Raw genomic sequence first — 20,384 nt, forward strand, 5'->3', positions numbered from 1 at the left:
AGTTGTTTGATTTTGAAAATTCAAGAAAGATACAAAGTCTTGTGTTTGTCTTGGAACTACTTTCAAGACAATACTTAAGTAGCAAACAAATAAAGACCCACCACAAAAGTTGCTTACCAAAAGAGTGTCAAACATCTTTCAAGAAAGGCAAAACGTGTTTTTTTTAGTGCTTGGTGAAAATATGGTGTACAATTTTTGACCTTTGGAAAGAGAATACAAAGTCTTGCTTTCCGCATTTCAAGACAAAAAAAACCATCACCAAAACAACTAGATTGAACAACCTATGTAAAAAAAAAGGCATCAACTACAAGTCTAAAGAGTGTGTGAGAGTATTTTCATCTAACGTTTGCTCGTTTTGTAGGTAAATTTGCAAATGGAACCTGAAACTTCCAATTCACAAACCGTGGATCATAATTTTATGAATTTCCTTGTAGCTAGTCTTGAGTCCTTGTCTCAGGACGTGGCTAGAGTGAATGCTACGGTTGAGAAGTTTAGAGTGGAAGTGGCCTCTATTAGTGGCCGGATGGAAAGGGTAGAAATTCAACGGAGTTCTCGTCCCTCAACTCCCCCAAACACATACCCAACCATTACCCCCGAAGTCACACACCAAAGAATGTACCTACCAAATAACATACCTCAAGCACACTATTATTCACAAGGCCAAGGCCTTGAAGTACCTAGTCATTCTAGACATCACCAAGCCCCACATGAAGGATTTGAAAACCAAATTCCACCCTTAAATTCGACTCCTCCAAATCAAAATCAACCATTCCAAAGACCACTGCCACTAAATGCCAATCCCCCATATCAGATTCCAAATATTTAAAACCCACCAATGCAAGAAAAGGGATTTGTGAGGGAGAATCAAAGGGGAGGGTATGGAATGTATGATAATCCTTATTTGATGAAAAATAGGATGAGAGGTAGAAGGGTAGAACCTAGGGATAATTGAGGGCTTGAAGGTAGGGGCGGCCAAGGTTTTTGGGAAAGGGATGTTGGCCTCAACACCATAAAAATGGGGCTTCTGATCTTTAAGGGAGAAAGTGATCTCGAAGAGTTTCTTACATGGGAATACGCATGTGACAGATTCTTTCAAGTGAATGATCTCACGAAGTAGAAAAAAGCTGCTACGCCATTGCTCATTTTGAGGGATATGCTACCACGTGGTGGGAGTATGTCAAATGTTTTGGTAATGTATTGATTGAGGGGAAACCCCCTCCTTGGTTTTTGTTAAGGTATATTATGAGGTAAAGGTACCTTCCCGAAAGCTATCACTATGAACTCCTTGCAAAATTGTACAACTTGAAGCAAGGAAACAAAAATGTGGCAGGCTACTATGATGAATTTTAATAATTTATCTTGAAACCTAATCATAGAGGAGAGCAAGTGAGCAACGATATCATCTGGTTCAAGGTTGGGTTAAACAAGGACATCTCCACTCGCATGACGCTTCACAAATTCATCACCATAGAGAGCATCTTCCAAGTGGCCTTAGAGGTGGAGAAAGAGCTCAAAGAGAACTCTTTCGTGGCTGCCCAACCCGAAATCCCTAAGGCTGTCCAAAAAAATCCTCCAGGTATAAAGGTAAATTGAATTCTACTTCTAATCCCAAGGGGTTTCAATGCTTCAAATGTCAAGGGTGGGGGTACAAGGTTGGTGAGTGTCCAAATTGGAGGATGTGATCCTAAGTAAGGGGAAGTTATACTACCTAGGAGAGGAAGTAGTGATTGCATAGGCTAAGGTTGATGGAAAGGCTCAATATGGAGAGCATGAAGAGGTTGGGATTCAAGTTGAGGAGGAAGTAGAAGATGCGTGGCCGTGTGAAATACCTCTCTAAAGAGGTGAGGTCGTGAATTTGTGGACAAATTCCTCTCAAGATGGAGAGGATGATATGGGAATGATCATGACCTTAGATATTTTTTGAGAAAATTGAATACCAACTAAAGAATGCACAAGCCCAAGTGTGGATGAGGCCCAAATCAATTTTTGAATGCACTCCATGGGGTGGCCTTGAGGCCTTTTTGATGGAAGGGCCCTTTCGTCATTTAACTATTATTTTGCAATGTAATATAAATATAACATGGTATGGTTTATTGTATTAGTTTTAATGCTTGATATTGTAAGAACACTCCGCTTAGAGAGAAAGATTCCAACCAAAACTAGGGCCTAACACAAAGGTGAAATCATTTATGTGTGCTGTTTTTCTTGATATGTTGGTGCTTGAGAGGTGAACACCCTTCTTGTGTCTTTGTAAGATTTAGGTGCATTTTGAATTAGGTATTAAGGGTCCAAGAGTGGAATATGCTATTAGGTTATTAAGATTACAACTTCATTGTGTATAACAAACTTTCCTTGTTTCTTGTTTTAGGTTCGGCTTTCCATGTTTTGTTGTTGAATCTGTAGGTTTTTGTTGATGTACCCATGTTGTTATTTATTATATTGTATTAATACAGTTTGTTGGTGGGCTGATTTCGTGTTTAAACACTTATTATTCTCTCCATTCTTGTTGTAAGTAGCGAATTCGAGAGTGGTCACCTAGATAGTCCACGGTTTCTCTTCTTGTGGACTCTTTTGTGTGTTTTCTTTATTATGTTCTTGGTCATTCTTGTATCATTTGTTTAATCTCAACAACAATAGTGACCTACGAGTACCTTCATCTACACTTCCTCAGTTGGTGAGTCCTCATGGTTCAAGGATCTTTTTCTTGGATTTTCAGTCTTGATAGCAGTCATTTATTATTTTTAGTTCATCTTGAGTCAGTTGGTGGTTTGTTCCAATGACTCTCTAGTTCTTTCGTAAGTAGAGGCTTGTCGGACTATCAGTTGGAGTTTTTAGATTTCTGTATTTGTTATCCAAATGATGTTTTAAAGTTATTTTATCCTAAATTTGACATGATATAGAGTTACCACTTAATTAATTTATTTTAAAGTAAGTTCTAGACTTAGTAGCAGGCTCGAAGGGTTAGCTTGGGGCTACTTGTAGCCTGAAGCACCGTGTGATGTTTTGAGATAAGATTTTAGGGCATTACAAACTTGGTATCAGAGCCTAAGGTTTAAAGAGTCCTAGGGAGTCAGACAAGCCACGTTACGTAAAGTCTTGGTAATCGTTGTGAAGCGTACCATATCTACGAGCAAGAGGCTATGGGATATTTTAGCAAAAGTCATATCTTTCTTTTTGAATCCATCATGCCTATAACTATCTCTATCTACTGTTAACTCATTCTCTTTTATAACAGAAAATGCCTTCCTGCAGAGCTAATGCTCGTTGAAATGACAACCAGCCACCCCAACCTGTCGATCCCCTGAATGAGAATGTGTCTCAGACCAATTTTTAGGCTGCTTTTGAGATATTAGCCAAAGCTGTGACTGCTACTATGAAAGCCAACAATCCGTCTACTATTTTATATCAACAAGAGGGTGATACAGCCATAGCCAGACTTTGTGATTTTATAAGGATGAATCCGCCAAAATTCTATAGGTCGAAGGCAGGTGAGGACCCACACCTGTATCTTGATGAGGTGAAAAATATAACCCAAGTTATATATGTTTTTGAGTTAGAGAGTGTAAAATTGGCATCCTATAGGCTAAAGGATGTTTCTTATGATTAGGTAGTGATGTGGAGGAAGAATAGAGGAGAGAATGCAGCTTCTATGACTTGATAAGTGTTTCAGGATGCATTCTTGGACAAGTTCTTCCCACTTGAGATGAGGGAAGAAAAATAGAAGAGTTCATGAACTTGAGGTAAGGCTCCATGACAAAAAATAATTGTTGTCTCAAGTTCAACCAGTTATCTAGGTATGCTCCTGACTTGATAGCTGACCCCAAATCTAATATGAGTAAGTTCGTGACTGTGTCTCTGGATTAGTGGTTAAGGAATGTAGGACTGCTATGCTCAATAGAGACATGGATCTATATAGATCGAAGATGCATGCTCAACAAATTGAGGATGAAAAGATAAAGGAGAGATAGAAAGTAAGAGGACATAAGAGGGCTAGATTAGAGCACTTCTAGTGTTGTCAGCCTAGATCCCACAGAGGGAACTGCCCATAGTTTTAGAATTATTCGGCTATGCCAGCGCCTTCATCAGCCAGTGCTCCTGCACCAAGAAATAGGCAGGAAAAATAGGATAAGTCTTCTATGTCCAAGTCTCAAAATAGTGTGAGCGGTAGGCCCAATTATCCTCCATGTGCTAAGTGTGGTAGAACCCATCCCGGAGTGTGCTTGTCAGAGCAGAAAGGTTGTTTTGGTTGTGACAAGTTAGGCCATAGACTTAGAGAGTGTCCGGATGCTAGGCAGGTGAGTCGAGATGTTTGATACCAGAATCAAGCTACTATTGCACCAGCTCCTTTAGCTCGTCCAGCCCCTTCTTAGGGTGCTTAATCCAGCATTGTTGGCATTTAGTGCCTAAATCGATTCTATGCTTTGGCATCTCGCCAGGAGTATGAGGATTCTCTAAATTTTTTTACTGGTATGCTTTGTGTCTTTCATTTTGATGTGTATGTATTATTGGTCCCTGGGTCAAGTTTCTCTTATGTTACTCCATTAGTTGTTGTGAATTTTGAGATAAGTTTTGAAATAATCCCTGATCCTATCCTGGTTTCTACCACAGTAGGAGAGTCTGTTATTACTAAGCAAGTTTTCAAAAAGTGTCCTATTACTGTTTTTCATAAGGTCATATTTATAGATTTAATAGAGTTAGATATGGTCAATTTTGATCTTATTTTGGGTATGGATTGCTTCACTCCTGTTATGCTTCTATAGATTGTCGCACCCATGAGGTTAAGTTTCAATTCCTAGATGAGCCAGTCTTTAAGTGGTCTAAGAATTTTGTATCTCCCAAGAGTCATTTCATATCTTACCTTAAGGCCAGAAAGTTAATTTCCAAAGGTTGCATTTATCTTCTAGTTCGAGTTAAAGACACTAAGTTTGAGACTTCAACAGTTTAGTCAGTCAATATAGTTAATGAGTTTCTGAATGTTTTTCCAAAACATCTCCCACGGGTACCTCCTGATAGGGAAATTATGTTTGGTATTGACCTTCTTCCCGTTACACAACCTATTTCAATCCCTCCTTACCGTATGACACTCGCAGAACTTAAGGAGTTGAAAGAGAAACTCAAAGATCTTCTAGATAAAGGTTTCATAAGGCCCAGTGTTTCTCCATGGGGCACACCTATCCTATTCGTGCAAAAGAAATATGGTTCTTTGCGTGTATGCATTGACTATCATTAACTTAATAAGGTCACAGTCAAAAATAAATACCCTCTTCCTAGAATTGATGACTTGTTTCATTAATTTCAAGGCGCAAGTTATTTCTCAAAGATAGACCTTAGATTCGGCTATCATCAGCTTAAAGCAAGGAAATGTGATATTCTAAAGACAACCTTTCGAACCCGTTTTGGTTATTTCGAGTTTTTAGTTATGTTTTTTGGGCTAACCAATGCTCCAGCAACTTTTATGGACCTCATGAATCAAGTGTTCAAACAGTATCTTGATATGTTTGTCATAGTGTTCATTGATGCTATCCTTGTTTACTCTTGTAGTAAGGATGACCATGCAGCTCATCTTAAAATTATCTTGCAAACTCCCCGAGATCATTAATTATTCACCAAATTCAGCAAGTGTGAGTCTTGGCTAAGGTCAGTACCCTTGCTCGATCATATTATTTTAGCCGAAGGCATTAAAGTTGATCCTAAAAGATAGAAACCATAAGAAATTGGCCTAGGCCTATCTTTTCGTCAGACATTAGAAGTTTCTTGGGTCTAGATGGATGTTACCGTCATTTTGTTGAAGGTTTCTTATCTATTGCATCTTACAAGACCCGATTGACCCAAAAAAAAGTTAAGTTCCCGTGGTCAGATTCATACGAGAAGAGTTTTCAAGAGTTGAAGACTGACTCACTTCAGCCCCAGTGTTAACATTGCTCGATGGTATGGATGGTTTTGTGGTGTATTGTGATACCTCTAGAGTTGGTTTGAGTTACGTGTTGATGCAAAGAGGTAAGGTTATAGCCTACGCCTTTAGACAATTGAAGCTGCATAAAAAAAATTACCCAACCCATGATTTAGAGTTAGCTGCTGTGGTGTTTGCTTTGAAAATATGGAGACACTATTTATATGGTGTTCATATGGATATGATCACGGACCACAAATGCCTGCAGAATATGTTTACTCAAAGGGAGTTGAATCTTCACCAGATGAGGTGGTTAAAGTTGCTAAAAGATTATGATATGAGTGTGCTGTGTCATTTGAGCTAGGCCAACGTTGTGGCAGATGCCTTTAGTAGGTTGTCTATGGGCAGTGTGGCTTATGTCAAGAATGATAAGAATGAATTATCTTGTGAAGTTCATTATTTGGCTAGATTGGGTGTTAGGTTGCTTGATTTAGCTGAAGGTAATGTTTGAGTTCAGAGTAGTTCCGAATCCTTTTTAGTTTTGAAGTGAAGGAAAAGGACATGGATTCTAGTTTTGTTAATCTGAAGAAGTTGGTTAAAGACCAAAAGGTAGAGGTTTTCTCCCAAGGAGGAGATGACGTGTTGAGATTTCAGGATAGACTGTGCATTCTTTGTGTTGATAATTTATGGCAGAGAATTACGGCTTAAATGCATAGTGTGCGATATTCTATTTATCTCGGCTCTACCAAGATGTACCGCCACTTGCGAGAAATCTATTGGTTGAATGGTATGAAGAAGAATATAACAGATTTAGTGGCAAAGTGTGTAACTTGTCAACAGGTTAAGGTAGAGCACCAAAGGCCTAGTGGTACGTTGCAGGAGTTTGGTATCCCAATGTGGAAGTGGGAAGTGGTGAATATGGATTTTTTGACTGGTTTACTCCTTTTGCGTCGTCATCATGATTCAATTTGGGTTGTTGTAGAAAGGTTGACTATGTCAGCACATTTGCTGCCAGTGCATAAGTCTTATACAACTGAGGATTATGCTAAGTTGTATATACGAGAGTTAGTCAGACTCCATGGAATTCTCTTGTCTATCATCTTAGTTAGGGGTACTCAGTTTACTTTCTAGTTTTGGATAGCTTTTCTAAAGGGTCTTGGTACCCACGTTCATCTTAGTTCCTTTTTTCATCCACAGAAAGATAGTCAGGCTGAGAGGACCATCCAGATTCTAGAGAATATGTTGAGGGCATGTGCTCTTGATTTCAAGGGTAGCTGGGATGAGCATTTGCCATTGATTGAGATTTCTTATAATAACAGTTATCATTCTATCATTCAGATCACCCATTGGTTGGTTTGAAGTAGGTGAAGCTACTTTACTTTGACCCGATGCAGTGTTTGAGGCTATGGAGAAAGTAAAGTTGATTAGAGAAAGATCAAAAATAGGCTAGAGTCTCCAGAAATCATATGCAGATGAGAGAAGAAGGGATCTTGAGTTTGAAGTTGATAACTTAGTATATCTAAAAATATCACTCATGAAGGGGGTGAAAAGGTTTGGCAAAAAGGGGAAGCTTAGTCCCCGTTATGTTGGCCCCTATAGAATTCTGAGATGTGTTGGGAAAGTAGCTTATGATGTTGAGTTACCTGCACATTTGTCAACTGTTCATCCTTTCTATCACATCTCTATGCTTTAGAAGTGCATCAGTGTTTCCATTGTAGTAGATCCGTCAGAGAGCTCAGATGTTCAAAACTGTCTTTCATATGAAGAGATTCCGGTTAGGATTCTAGATTATCATATCCGTAGACTAAGGAATAAAGAAGTTTCCTTAGTCAAGGTTCTTTGGTGGAACCAGTCAGTTGAGGATGCTACTTGGGAAGTAGAAGCAGGTATGCGAGCCAAGTACCCTCATCTATTCGCCGCAAACTCAGATTTAGCCGAAGGTACTACTCTTTCTTGAATCAGTTCTTTTCTAAGCATGTATTCAGCTATATAGTGCCTTCTTTATAAGTTTATGCATTCCCATAAGTACTCTAAGGATTAGAATGATGTAGAATTAGTTTAGTGATTTATTTCAGCTGTGCATCCTCAATTTTCTTAGCTAGCCAACTTCATTCGAGGACGAATGTTATGAAGAGTGAGATATTGTAATACCCCGAGAATTTCAACCGATGGTAGAAGCATGATTCAAGCTCATGAGAAATAAATTATAGTGCATTGGTAGTTTTATGCTCAAGGTTGGTATGTATTAAGGTCTCAAATATGTCCTTACCGATTGAATTTTTGAGAAGGATTTTGATATAGTCAACTTCAAACAAGCTTATATTTTGTTATACTGTGCACTTCTGATCTCATAACCCACCAACAGATAGATAATAGAATTACCTTTCTAATGATATCAATTTTACCTAAATTCGATATCGGAGTAAAATGTTATGGTCGTTTCACAGTGAGCAGTACGGACTGCCAAAGTGCGAAAGGAAGGATGACGGACCATCGCAACTGAGGTAGTAAACCTATTTTATTACCAAAAAGCGACGGTTTGAAGGGATGGTTTGTCCCCAGGGTGACGGTTGGTCGCCCAAACCACTGGGGACCTCCGTTTAGCAATTTTAAGCCATTTTAAAAGGATTTTTGGGTCTTTTCCACCCTTTTTAACACCTAATTAAATCAAATCAAAGAACATAACTTTATATTCATCCATAGCATCAAAATTAGGGTTCCTTTCAAGATCAACCCTCAAGAATAAGGTTCAAACCCTTCTTCAAGAAGACTCAAGAATCAAAACATAACCATTCAAGAAATTTCAAGAAAAGCCTCCAAGAACATTCTCAAGACTTCAAAAGTCAACTTTTTCCATCGAAAGCCAAATAAGGTATGTGGGGTTTCAACAATAATAATTCTTTCATATTTTTGCCCAAAAACTTACTTTAAGTTATAAATTTCTGAATTTTGATATGATTTCCATGAAATTTAAGTTAGGGTTTATACCCCATGCTGCTAATTGCATGATTTTAAGACCTTAAGTGATTTGGATACTGAGTTAAATGTCTACTTTGGAATATTTATGCACATGATCATATTTTTTTTCTAGATTTTGAGTTGATTTACCAATAATTACATTATCAAGATGAACCGTTTGGTGTTTTAACATGAGTTTGAAACATGAGCTTTAATCCCTAAGATTTAGCCTTGATATTTTAAGAAGATCACGATTTTAAGCTTCCTTGATGACTGTTTACCAAGTTTCAAGGAAGAAAGTTGATCTTTGAATCCTAAGCTAAAATAGGAATCTGCAGTATTTATGATTTAAAGCAAAGAGAAATATAATTTGCTTCCTCTATACATCCTTATACTATTTTAAGGTGGATTTCTTAAAAGTTGTGAGAGTAAGTATGGGAGTAGTATTTAGCACCAAGTTGGGGTTGATTCCAAGGTCTCATGCCCCTGAAATACGAGCCACCGTAGGATTATGATTTGCCCCAAGTGGGTTAAGATAGTGATCACTAAAGTTACGTTTCTATTCCGATGTCAAGGGTAGAACGGATCTCCCCAACGTGTGCAAAACGTTGGATTCTATCTCAGGTCACATGGTTTATGTCGGTTTGAAGAAACTCCCAAGTTCCTAGAGTCTCCAAGTCTCCAAATCTTTATAGTCCTAAAGTTTCCAAGTCCTTGAGTTTCCAAAGTCCTATTTTCCTTAAGAGAAAAACATAAGTTTTGAAATTTATTGTTTTAAGATTACTTTTTGCTTACAAGCTTTGAGAATATGAAGACAATACAGATTTTTGAACTAAAAATAATGACTCACGATATTTATGCTACATGTTTCATTATTCATGATTTATGAGATTTAGAGTTCAGATTTATTCAAGCTATGTGAGTCATTTATATCAGCGTGCATGGTTTTATAAAGAGTAATGATAATGTTTACTTATTGCATATACCCCCCCCCATATACTCAGTACATCCTCAAAGAACTGATCCATATATATGTCTATGTGCTATATTGTCTCATAATATAGGTTCAGGTGCACAGTCTCAAAAGCGATACTAATCTCCGAGTACCTTCATCTACACTTCCGCAGTTGGTGAGTCCTCATAGTTCAAGGACTTTTTTCTCAGATTTTCAGTCTTGATAGAAAAAATTTATTATTTTCAGTTCAGCTTGAGTTAGTTGGGGGTTTGTCCCAATGGCTCTCTAGTTCTTTAGTAAGTAGAGGCTTGTCAGACTATCAGTTGGAGTTTCCAGATTTTCTGTATTTGTTATCCAAATGATTTTTTTCAGTTATTTTATCCCAAATTTGACATGATATAGAGTTACTACTTAATTCATTTGTTTTAAAGGAAGTTCTAAACTTAGTAACAGGCTCAAAGTGTTAGCTTGGGGCTACTTGTATCCTTAAGCAACGTGTGATATCTCGGGATGATATTTTGGGGCGTGACAAACTTGGTATCAGATCCACAGGTTTAAAGTGTCCTAGTGAGTCAGAAAAGCCACGTTACATAGAGTCTTGGTCATTGGTGTGAAGCGCTCCACATCTATGAGCAAGAGGTTATGGGTTGTTTTTGGAAAAGTCATCTCTTTCTTTCAGAATCCATCATTCCTACAACTATATTTATCTGCTATTAACTTGTATTCTTTTATGACAAAAAATACCTCTCCGCAAAGCTAATGCTCATAGAAATGACAACCAGCCCCCCTAACCTGTCGATACCCTGAATGAGAATGTGTCTTATGTCAAATTTTTGGTTATTTTTCAGACATTAGCCCAAGCTGTGACTGCTACTGTGCAAGCCAATAATTAGGCTACTATTCTGCATCAACAAGGAGGTGATGCAGCCATTGCCAGACTTCATGATTTTATGAGAATGAATCCACCAGAATTCTTTGGGTCGAAGGCAGGTGAAGACCCACAACTGTATATTGATGAGGTGAAAAAAATCACCTAATTATGCCTGTTTCTTAGGAAGAGAGTGCAGAATTGGCATCCTATAGGCTAAAGGATGTTGCTTATGATTGAGTAGTAATGTGGAGGAAAAATAGAGGGGATAATGAAGATCCTATGACTTGGCGGTATTTCAGGATGCATTCTTGGACAAGTTCTTCCTACTTGAGATGAGGGAAGCAAAGATAGAGGAGTTCATGAACCTGAGGCAAGTCTCCATGATAGTAGAGGAGTATTTTCTCAAGTTCAACTAGTTATCTAAGTATGCTCCTACCTTGATAGCTGACTCTAGATCTAGTATGAGTAGGTTCATGACTAGTGTGTCTGGATTGGTGGTTAAGGAGTGTAGGACTACTATGCTCAATAGAGACATGGATCTTTCTAGACTGATGATGCATGCTTAATAGATTGAGGCAGAAAAAATAAAGGAGAAAAAGAGTGTAAGAGGTCATAAGAGGGCTAGATCAGAGCAGTCTGAGTATGGTCAGCCTAGATCCCATAGAGGGAACTATCCACAATTTTAGAATTATTCATCTATGCCAGTGCCTTCATCAGCCAGTGCTCCCACACCAAGAAATAGGCAGGAACAGTGAGGTAAGTCTTTTATGTCTAGGTCTCAGAATAGTGTGAGCAGTAGGCCCAGTTATCCTTCATGTGCTAAGTGTTGTAGAACCCATCTCAGAGAGTGCTTGGCTGAGTAGAAGGGTTGTTTTGGTTGTGGAAAGTTGGGCTATAGACTTATATAGTATCCGCATGCTAGTCAGGGGAGACGAGATGTGCAACCCTAGACTTAGGCTACCTTTGCGCCAACTCCTTTAGCTCGTCTAGCCCCTCTCCAGGGTGCTTCATCCAGCACTGCCGGCGGTCAGCACCAGAATCGATTCTATGCTTTGCTATCCTACGAGGAGTAGGAGGATTCACCGGATTTTTCTACTGGTATACTTCGTGTCTTTTATTTTGATGTGTATGTATTGTTGGACCCTGAGTCATGTTTTTCTTATGTGACTCCGTTAGTTACAGTGAATTTAGAGATAAGTTTCAAAAAGATCCCTGAGCTTATCCTGGTTTCTACCAAGTAGGAGAGTCGTTATTGCTAAGCAAATTTATAAAAAGTATCATATTAATGTTCTTCATAAGTTTATATTTATAGATTTGATAGAGTTAGATATGGTCGATTTTGATCTTATTCTGGGTATAGATTGACTTCATTCCTATTATGCTTCTAGAGATTGTCACACCCGAGTGGTTAAGTTTCAATTCCCAGATAAGCTAGTCTTTGAGTGGTCCAAAAATTCTGTATCTCCTAAGAGTCATTTCATATTTTTCCTTAAGGCCAGAAATTTAATTTGTAAAGGTTGCATTTATCATCTAGTTCGAGTTAAAGACACTAAGTATGAGACTCCAACAGTTTAGTCAGTCAATATAGTTAATGAGTTTCTAGATGTGTTTCTAAAAAATCTCCCAGGGGTACCTCCTGATAGGGAAAGAGAGTTTGGTATTGACCTTCTTCCTGATACACTACCTATTTCTATCCCTCCTTACTATATGTCACCCATAGAACTTAAGGAGTTGAAAGAGAAACTCAAAGATTTTTTAGATAAAGGTTTCATAAGGCCTTGTGTTTCTTCATGGTGCGCAGTCGTCCTGTTCGTGTGAAAGAAAGATGGTTCTTTGCATATGTGCATTAACTATCGTCAGCTTAATAAGGTCATAGTCAAGAACAAATACCCTCTTCCTAGAATTGATGACATATTTGATCAATTGCAAGGTGCAAGTTATTTCTCACAGATAGACCTTAGATCCGGCTATCATCATCTTAAAGTAAGGGAGTGTGATATTCCAAAGATGACCTTCAAAAACCGTTATGGTCATTTTGAGTTTGTAGTCATGTTTTTTTAGCTAACCCATGCTCCAGAAGCTTTGATGGACCTCATGAATTAAGTGTTCAAACAGTATCTTGATATGTTTGTCATAGTGTTCATAAATGATATCCTTGTTTATCTTGCAAACTCTTCGAGATCATTAATTGTTTGCCAAATTTAGTAAGTGTAAGTTTTGGATAAGGTCAATAGCCTTTCTTGGTCATATTATTTCATCCAAAGGTATTAGATTTGATCCCCAAAAGACAAAAGCCATAAGAAATTGTCCTAAACCTATCTCTCCATCAGACATTAGAAGTTTCTTAGGTATAGCTTGCTATTACCACCATTTTGTTGAAGGTTTCTCATCTATTGCGTCTCCCATGACCCTATTGACCCAAAAAAAGTTAATGGAGACACTATTTATATGGTGTTCATATGGATGTGATCATGGACCACAAAATCTTGCAGTGTATATTTACTCAGAGGGAGTTGAATCTTTGCTAGAGGAGGAGGTTAGAGTATTTAAAATATTATGATATGAGTGTGCTGTATCATCTGGGCAAGGGCAATGTAGTGGTAGATACCCTTCGTAGGTTGTCTATAGGCAGTGTGACTCATGTGGAGAAAGATGAGAAAGAAATAGCCTGTGAAGTGCATCATTTGGCTAGATTAGGTGTTAGGTTGCTTGATTCAGCTGAAGGTAATGTTTGAGTTCAGATTAGTTCTGAGTCCTTTTTAGTTTCTAAAGTGAAGGAAAAACAAGTCATGGATTCTAGTTTGGTCAAACTGAAGGAGTTGGTTAAAGACCAAAAGGTAAAATTTTCACCCAAGGGGGAGATGGCGTGTTGAGATTTCAGGATAGACTGCGCATTCCTTGTGTTGATAATTTGAGGTAGAGAATTATGGTGGAAATACATGGTGTGCGATATTCCTTTCATCTCGGCGCTACCAAGATTTACCTCGACTTGCGAGAAATCTCTTGGTGGAATAGTATGAAGAAGGTTGTAGCAGAGTTTATGGCAAAGTGTTCAACTTGTCAATAGGTTAAGGTAGAGCACCATAGGCCTGGTGGTATGTTGAAGGAGTGTTGTATCCCTACGTTGAGGAGGAAAGAGGTTAATAAGGATTTTGTGACTGGTCTACCCCTTTCGCGTTGTCATTATGATTTGATTTGGGTTATTGTAGACAGGTTGACTAAGTCAGCACATTTTTTGCCAGTGCGTACGTATTATATGGCTAAGGATTATGCTATGTTGTATATCTGAGAGTTATTCAAACTGCATGGATTTCTCTTATCTATCATCTCAGATAGGGGTACTCAATTTATTTCCCAGTTTTGTAGAGCTTTTCAAAAGGATCTTGGTACCTAAGTTGATCTTAGTTTCGCTTTTCATCCATAGACAGACGGTCAGGCTGAGAGGACCATACTGACTCTAGAGGATATGTTGAGGGCATGTTATCTTGATTTCAAGGGTAGATGGGATGAGTAATTTCCATTGATTGGGTTTGCTTATAATAACAGTTATCATTCTAGCATTTAGATGGCCCCATTTGAGGCTCTTTATGGAAGGAGATGTACATCACCCATAGGTATGTTTGAAGTAGGTGAAGCTACTTTGCTTGGACCTGATGTAGTGCTTGAGGATATGGAAAAAGTAAAATTGATTAGATAAAGATTGAAGATAGCCCAAAGTCTCCAGAAATCATATGCAGATGTGACAAGAAGGGATCTTGAGTTTGAAGTTGATGACGTAGTATATCCGAAAATTTCACTCATGAAGGGGGTGAAAAGGTTTGGTAAAAAGGGGAAGCTTAGTCCCTGTTATGTTGGCCTCTATAGAATTCTGAGACATGTTGGCAAATTAGCTTATGAGGTTGATTTTCCTGCAAATTTGTCAACTTTTCATCCTTTCTTTCACGTCTCTATGCCTAAGAAGTTCATCGGTGATTCCATTGTAGTAGATTTGCCAGAGAGCTCAGATGTTCAAAACAATCTTTCATATGAAGAGATTCCATTTGAGATTCTAGACCATCAGATCCGTAGACTAAGGAACAAAGAAGTCCCCTTGGTCAAGGTTCTTTGGTTGAACCAGTCAGCTAAGGATGCTACTTGGGAAGCATAAGCAGATATGCGAGCCAAGTACCCTCATTTATTCGCCACAAACTCAGATTTAGCCGAAGGTTCTACTCTTCCTTGATTCTGTTCTTTTATAAGTATGTATAAGCTATATAGTGCCTTTTTTATAAGTTCATGTATTCCCAAAAGTATTCAAAGGATTAGAATGATGTAGAATTAGTTTATTAATTTATTGCAGCTATGCATCCTTAGTTTTCTCAGCTAGCCAACCTCATCCGAGGATGAATGTTCCCAAGGGGTAGATATTGTAATACCCTGAGAATTCCAACCGTTAGTAGAATCATGCTTGAAGCTCATGAGAAATAAATTATAGTGCATTGGTAGTTTTATGATCAAGGTTGGTGTGTATTAAGGCTTCAAATATGTCCTAGCTATTAGGCGAATCTAAATATCCCTTACCGATTGAATTCTTGATAAAGATTTTGGTATAGTCAACTTCAAATGAGCATATCTTTTGTTATAGTATGAATTTTTGAGCTCATGATCCACCAAATATATATAATTGAATTACCTTTCGAATGATACCAATTTTGACTAAATCAGATATCGGAGTAAAAACTTATGGCCATTTTATAGTGAGTTGTCCGAACTGCCAAAGTGCGATGGGAAGGCCAATGGACCATCGCCCAAATCATCGCAACTGAGGCCCTAAGCCTGTTTTCTGGCCAAAAACTGATGGGTTGAAGGGATGTTCCATCCCCAGGGCGATGGTTCGTTGCCCAAACCGTCGGGGGACCTTCGTTTAGCGATTTTAAGCCATTTTTGAAAAGATTTTTGGGTCTTTTCCACCCTTATTAACACCTAATTAAATCAAATCAAAGCACATAACTTCATATTCATCCATAGAATCAGAATTAGGGTTCCTTTCAAGATCAACCCTCAAGAACAAGGTTCAAACCCTTCTTCAAGAAAACTCAAGAACTAAAACATCACCATTCAAGAACCTTCAAGAAAAGCCTCCAAGAACATTATCAATTCTTTAAAAGTTAACTTTTTCCATCGAATCAAGCCAAATAAGGTATGTGGTGTTTCAACAAGAATAATTCTTTTGTTTGTACACGACTTAGGTTGATATTCTATTATTAGAGGCTTTTGTGGACAGAGGTGGGTTTGTTGGATAGTGATGTAGTCTTAGCTTTTATAGAGCATCTATTCATATCTTTATTTTATTTTGAGTTGGCTTCTGCATTGTCATTGATTTTATCATTATGCTCATGAGGTTACGTGATGGGGGTGGTCTCCAGTCCATGGTGGACTAGAGAGCCCTGGTTGGGTTGTGACATATGTGCTAGTAAAATTCTGCTTCTTTAGCATCTCTGAACTTCAACCTTCTGATACCTACTCTAACACCTATGCCAAGTAGGTGACAATGTAGGTAATCCAAACTTCAACTTTCAACCTCTTTTCTACATGCTCCCAAAACCTGGTTCCTACAAAATAAGACACACAACACATCATATCTTTCAAAATAGGCTTAAGTACTTGCATATTTCTCAGTTTTAAGCATCGAAAGTTCCATGAAACCATGTCTCATCAACACCCTTAAATTAGACATTTTATGTCCTAAAGCAATAGAACACAAAAAATAATACAATGATGCTTAACTAGGAGAAACCTAAGATTCCTAGGACAGTCTATTTCAATCTAAGCTCAAGAACATCACTCCTTTATATTTTAACTTTTTAAAACCAACTATGTGAATATCTATGTGGCATAAAAATGTGACATAACTAAATCAAGATATGATATTTTATTAGCAACAAACAATTATTCATATGTGCAAGTTACACTACCCAAACAAATAAATAGTTAGCAACACAACCCATGTACCCTCACAACAAAGAAGTTCCACTTACTCAATAGAATCATGTATGTTAATGTAGGGACGATCACGAGACACTCATACTCATAAAAAAGTTTCAACAATGTGCACAAAATACCATAGGCTTGTTCTTATATTCTTTATCTTAGTTCTCAAACAATCGAGTTAGGATCACTATAGGACTTTACTTGGCTTGTAATATAGGCTTGGGGTCTGGTATGGTACGTTTAGGACTTTAGTGACTAAGCCTCCTTGGCACTACACTTACTTTTTGGGATCCACTTATCAACCAACTTTTTCTTTTACTCCACTCTTATTTTCCATTTTTATTCCTTTGCTGCTCATTTAGGTTGGGTGCAGTTTCATTTATTCTTTTCAACTTTTTTCTTTTCTTTTTGCTGTTCTATTTTTTTTGTTTTCTACTTTTTCTACCATACCCAGTCCTACTTTATTTTATCTTATTTATGTCCTTCTTCATACCTACTTCCAATCATGCACCCCTATGATACCCACCCTCAACTTAGGCAATTTTCCTGAGTTGAGGCACACAACATCCAAGGACGACCTGGGCCAAAATACGTTCATTGTAATTAAATGGGAAACTGAAAGGTGAAACAAGAAAGATAGTTTACACAGGCTCAAAATAGGGATCAAAGGATACTTATTCATATTTGGTAGGTCATTTAGGCTAAAAGTGGACTAATTAAAGAACGACCTGTGATTCTTTCCTAATTGACTATCCTACAACCTAGGAAGACTAATTGGATGATTTTGGATTCAACACACAATAAAAAATAAGTATCTCACACACATATAGCACAGGGTTGCATCACACACTACAATCTATTTGATTCATGCAAATGTTAGCTATGATTATTATGTCCCTAATCCTAATGTCATAATGGGATTCATAATGGTGACACACACATACACACACACAGATACACACACACACACATAGATATACATCACACAGTTCAAAAATAAATTTTTTAAAGGGGTATAATTTTCTCATAAATCAAAACAAAATACAACATCTACTTTAGATAATCATTTTTCTCATAGTTAAAAACACATTACAATACGAAATAAAACACAATATGACATGATATTTCCTTGACATGCCGATTCTATAATCATATTGTGGCTAATGAGAAAAGAAGAACGATAATAAAAACTTAGAGAAACTGTCGTATACCACACCCTAACTAAAAGACTATGCGCTGTCCCCAGTGCACGACCATAATGTAAAGTAAGAGAATGAGGATATACTTGGGATGCTCTCGGTGTCCATGTAATGCTCGTCCTTAGCAAGGGAAAATGGCATATCAAGTGGTGTAGGTGGTGGTGGCGAGGCACTACTGGTAGATGCTTTTTCTACAATCTTAGCTCATCGCACCTCATCATCTACCCTGGTCATCCTAGAATCATGGGTGGCCCTTTTCTAGAGGCCTGTAGATCATCCAAACTAGCTCTCTTGGCACTAACTATTGGGATCGTCTCCTTCTCCACAAATAAATCAAAGCACCTAGGGTTGCGTGGGACGATAGGGTGCATATCTCTGTTTGCTATATGGCCACCTTTTATGAAATCCTAGCTGGTCAAAAGCCTGTATATCTCAAAACTGCACCAACACTCGCCCCTTAAAATATCAATGCGGGCATGCAACTCACCATTAAAATCTAATATCTCAGTCTGAATCATAGCCAGTATCTAAGTATCAACACATTCTACATCATCCAGACCCAAGGTAGAATTTGTTAATACAATAAAGAAAACATGGAATCAAATTCATCAAGTTGGGCGGTAGTTACATCCTTGCGCTCTATTAAGAACTATAAAACCTCGTGTGGCACTATGACTAATCTTATAGCTATAGCAGTAGTAGAGGTACGAGAGTGCATAAAAGTTGCCCTAACTTGCTAGGAATTGGAAGCTGGGGTTATATTGGAAGTAGTTGGGACCCCCTCCCCTATGTATCAATCTTGGGAGCATCTCTATAATCTCCTATATCCATGTCAAACTCAGCTCCAATATCTATCTATGGCCTTTTATCATGCTGGGTGAGGACTGATGGCCCCTTAGATTAGGCCAGAATCACTAGCACATGTGCTTGAGCGCTCTGGGAAAGGATCGAGTTTGTCGGATACTTGATCATACTAGTATACACAGTGTTCATCACCCTCACCCATTGATTTAAATTAGGAATCTTAGGTACACCTTCCTCATCATACAACCTCTGGATTAAGCAAGAAAAGAGAAAAGTGGTCATGTACCCAAAATCCTACTTGTGCATCTCATGTTTGATCAATCCTGAAAAACTAACCTCATGTTATGCCATCAGACCAAAAATCAATGCAGCTCTATCTCATGTCAATAGGTTGTCTGAAGAAGCCAAACATAAAAAAAATGGATCATTTCCCACCAAGACTTTGTGACAAAATAAAGAGATGACTTCTTAATCTCCTTTTTACCCTTAATATAGGGGGCATCATCACTAAGGTCTAAAATCTGGTTGGTGATCCATCTCACCAAACCCATCCTCTACTTTTTGTACTCAGCATCTTTTATCGTATGTTTTTATCGCGCTAATCTCAACCAAAAGTAACACTCTACAGTAGATGTTGGATCTACATAGTCAGACCCAAAAAGAACTCGATGGATGTGCGCCGCTGTATTAGCCTAAAATCCTTTCACCAATGTGTTTCAAACTAGGGCTTCTCTGTGCCTCTACTACCTCTAGGTATGGTCAAATCAACTATGGTGGTGTAGGAAGCATTGAACTCCCTAATGAGGCTGACTGTATAATCCCTGGGGTCGAGTCATCCACCCCAATTGGTATTGATCAAATGTGGCTTGTAGGTCTGGTGCCTTTGCTAGCCCTGATAACTCAATCCTCTTTCCATCCTAAATAGCCCTTTTGGGCCTGCCTGCCTATGTAATAAAGTTTTGCCACTCTTAAATTAATCACATTCCATCTTCATACCACCTCAAGTTTATCTCAGCTACTGGCGAAGTCGAGGTGTGTGTAGACTCTAAAGTTAGGTTAGCTTGTGGTGGAGTAGAAGGCTGAAGATCCAGTATAGAGAGCTCTGTGCATGGTTCTGCTGATGATAATACTGTTGTAGTGCTTGAGATGTAGTCTCCTTAAACTAGGTTATTATGGATGTTGACTTATCCTCTAACCCCTTCACTGTTTGGGGGTTCTGTGTGGCTCCTCCTCAAATATATGTTCTTCATCCTCAGATTGAGGAAAGTGCGGTGGTAAAGTCCTGTCCAACTTCATCATCGACCAAGGAACTAGTTTGGCTGTAATTATCTAAACTTCCACCTAAGTAGATGTGGGTTGTGTGCCCCACTGAGTCCTGGGTCTGAGCTGAACTTTTAAAGTAGCCATAATAATGGTTACAGCTGCAGCCTTCCTCTGGCCCCAAGTATGTGGGGCTAATGGTTGATTTGAAGCAATTGGGTACTCCTCCACCAAGCCACTGTGCTCAAGGGAATCATCCCATTTGCCTCAAATATCTTTTTTTTTTGGTGCAGTCGTTGGTGCCTTAGTACTTGAAAAACTAGTTGTTAGTACCTGAAAGATAAGAGGGGAATGGAAAATTTAAAAAGTCTCAAGGTGCTACTTACGATGGCTACCTATGGGTTGTAGGTGCCACTTACTCCCCATAAGTGGCCATCGTAGCTGACACTCAAAGCCCTAAAGTTTTAGGGCTTCATA

Source organism: Capsicum annuum, chromosome 4, assembly GCF_002878395.1.
Source record: "Capsicum annuum cultivar UCD-10X-F1 chromosome 4, UCD10Xv1.1, whole genome shotgun sequence".
Taxonomy (NCBI): Eukaryota; Viridiplantae; Streptophyta; class Magnoliopsida; order Solanales; family Solanaceae; genus Capsicum; species Capsicum annuum.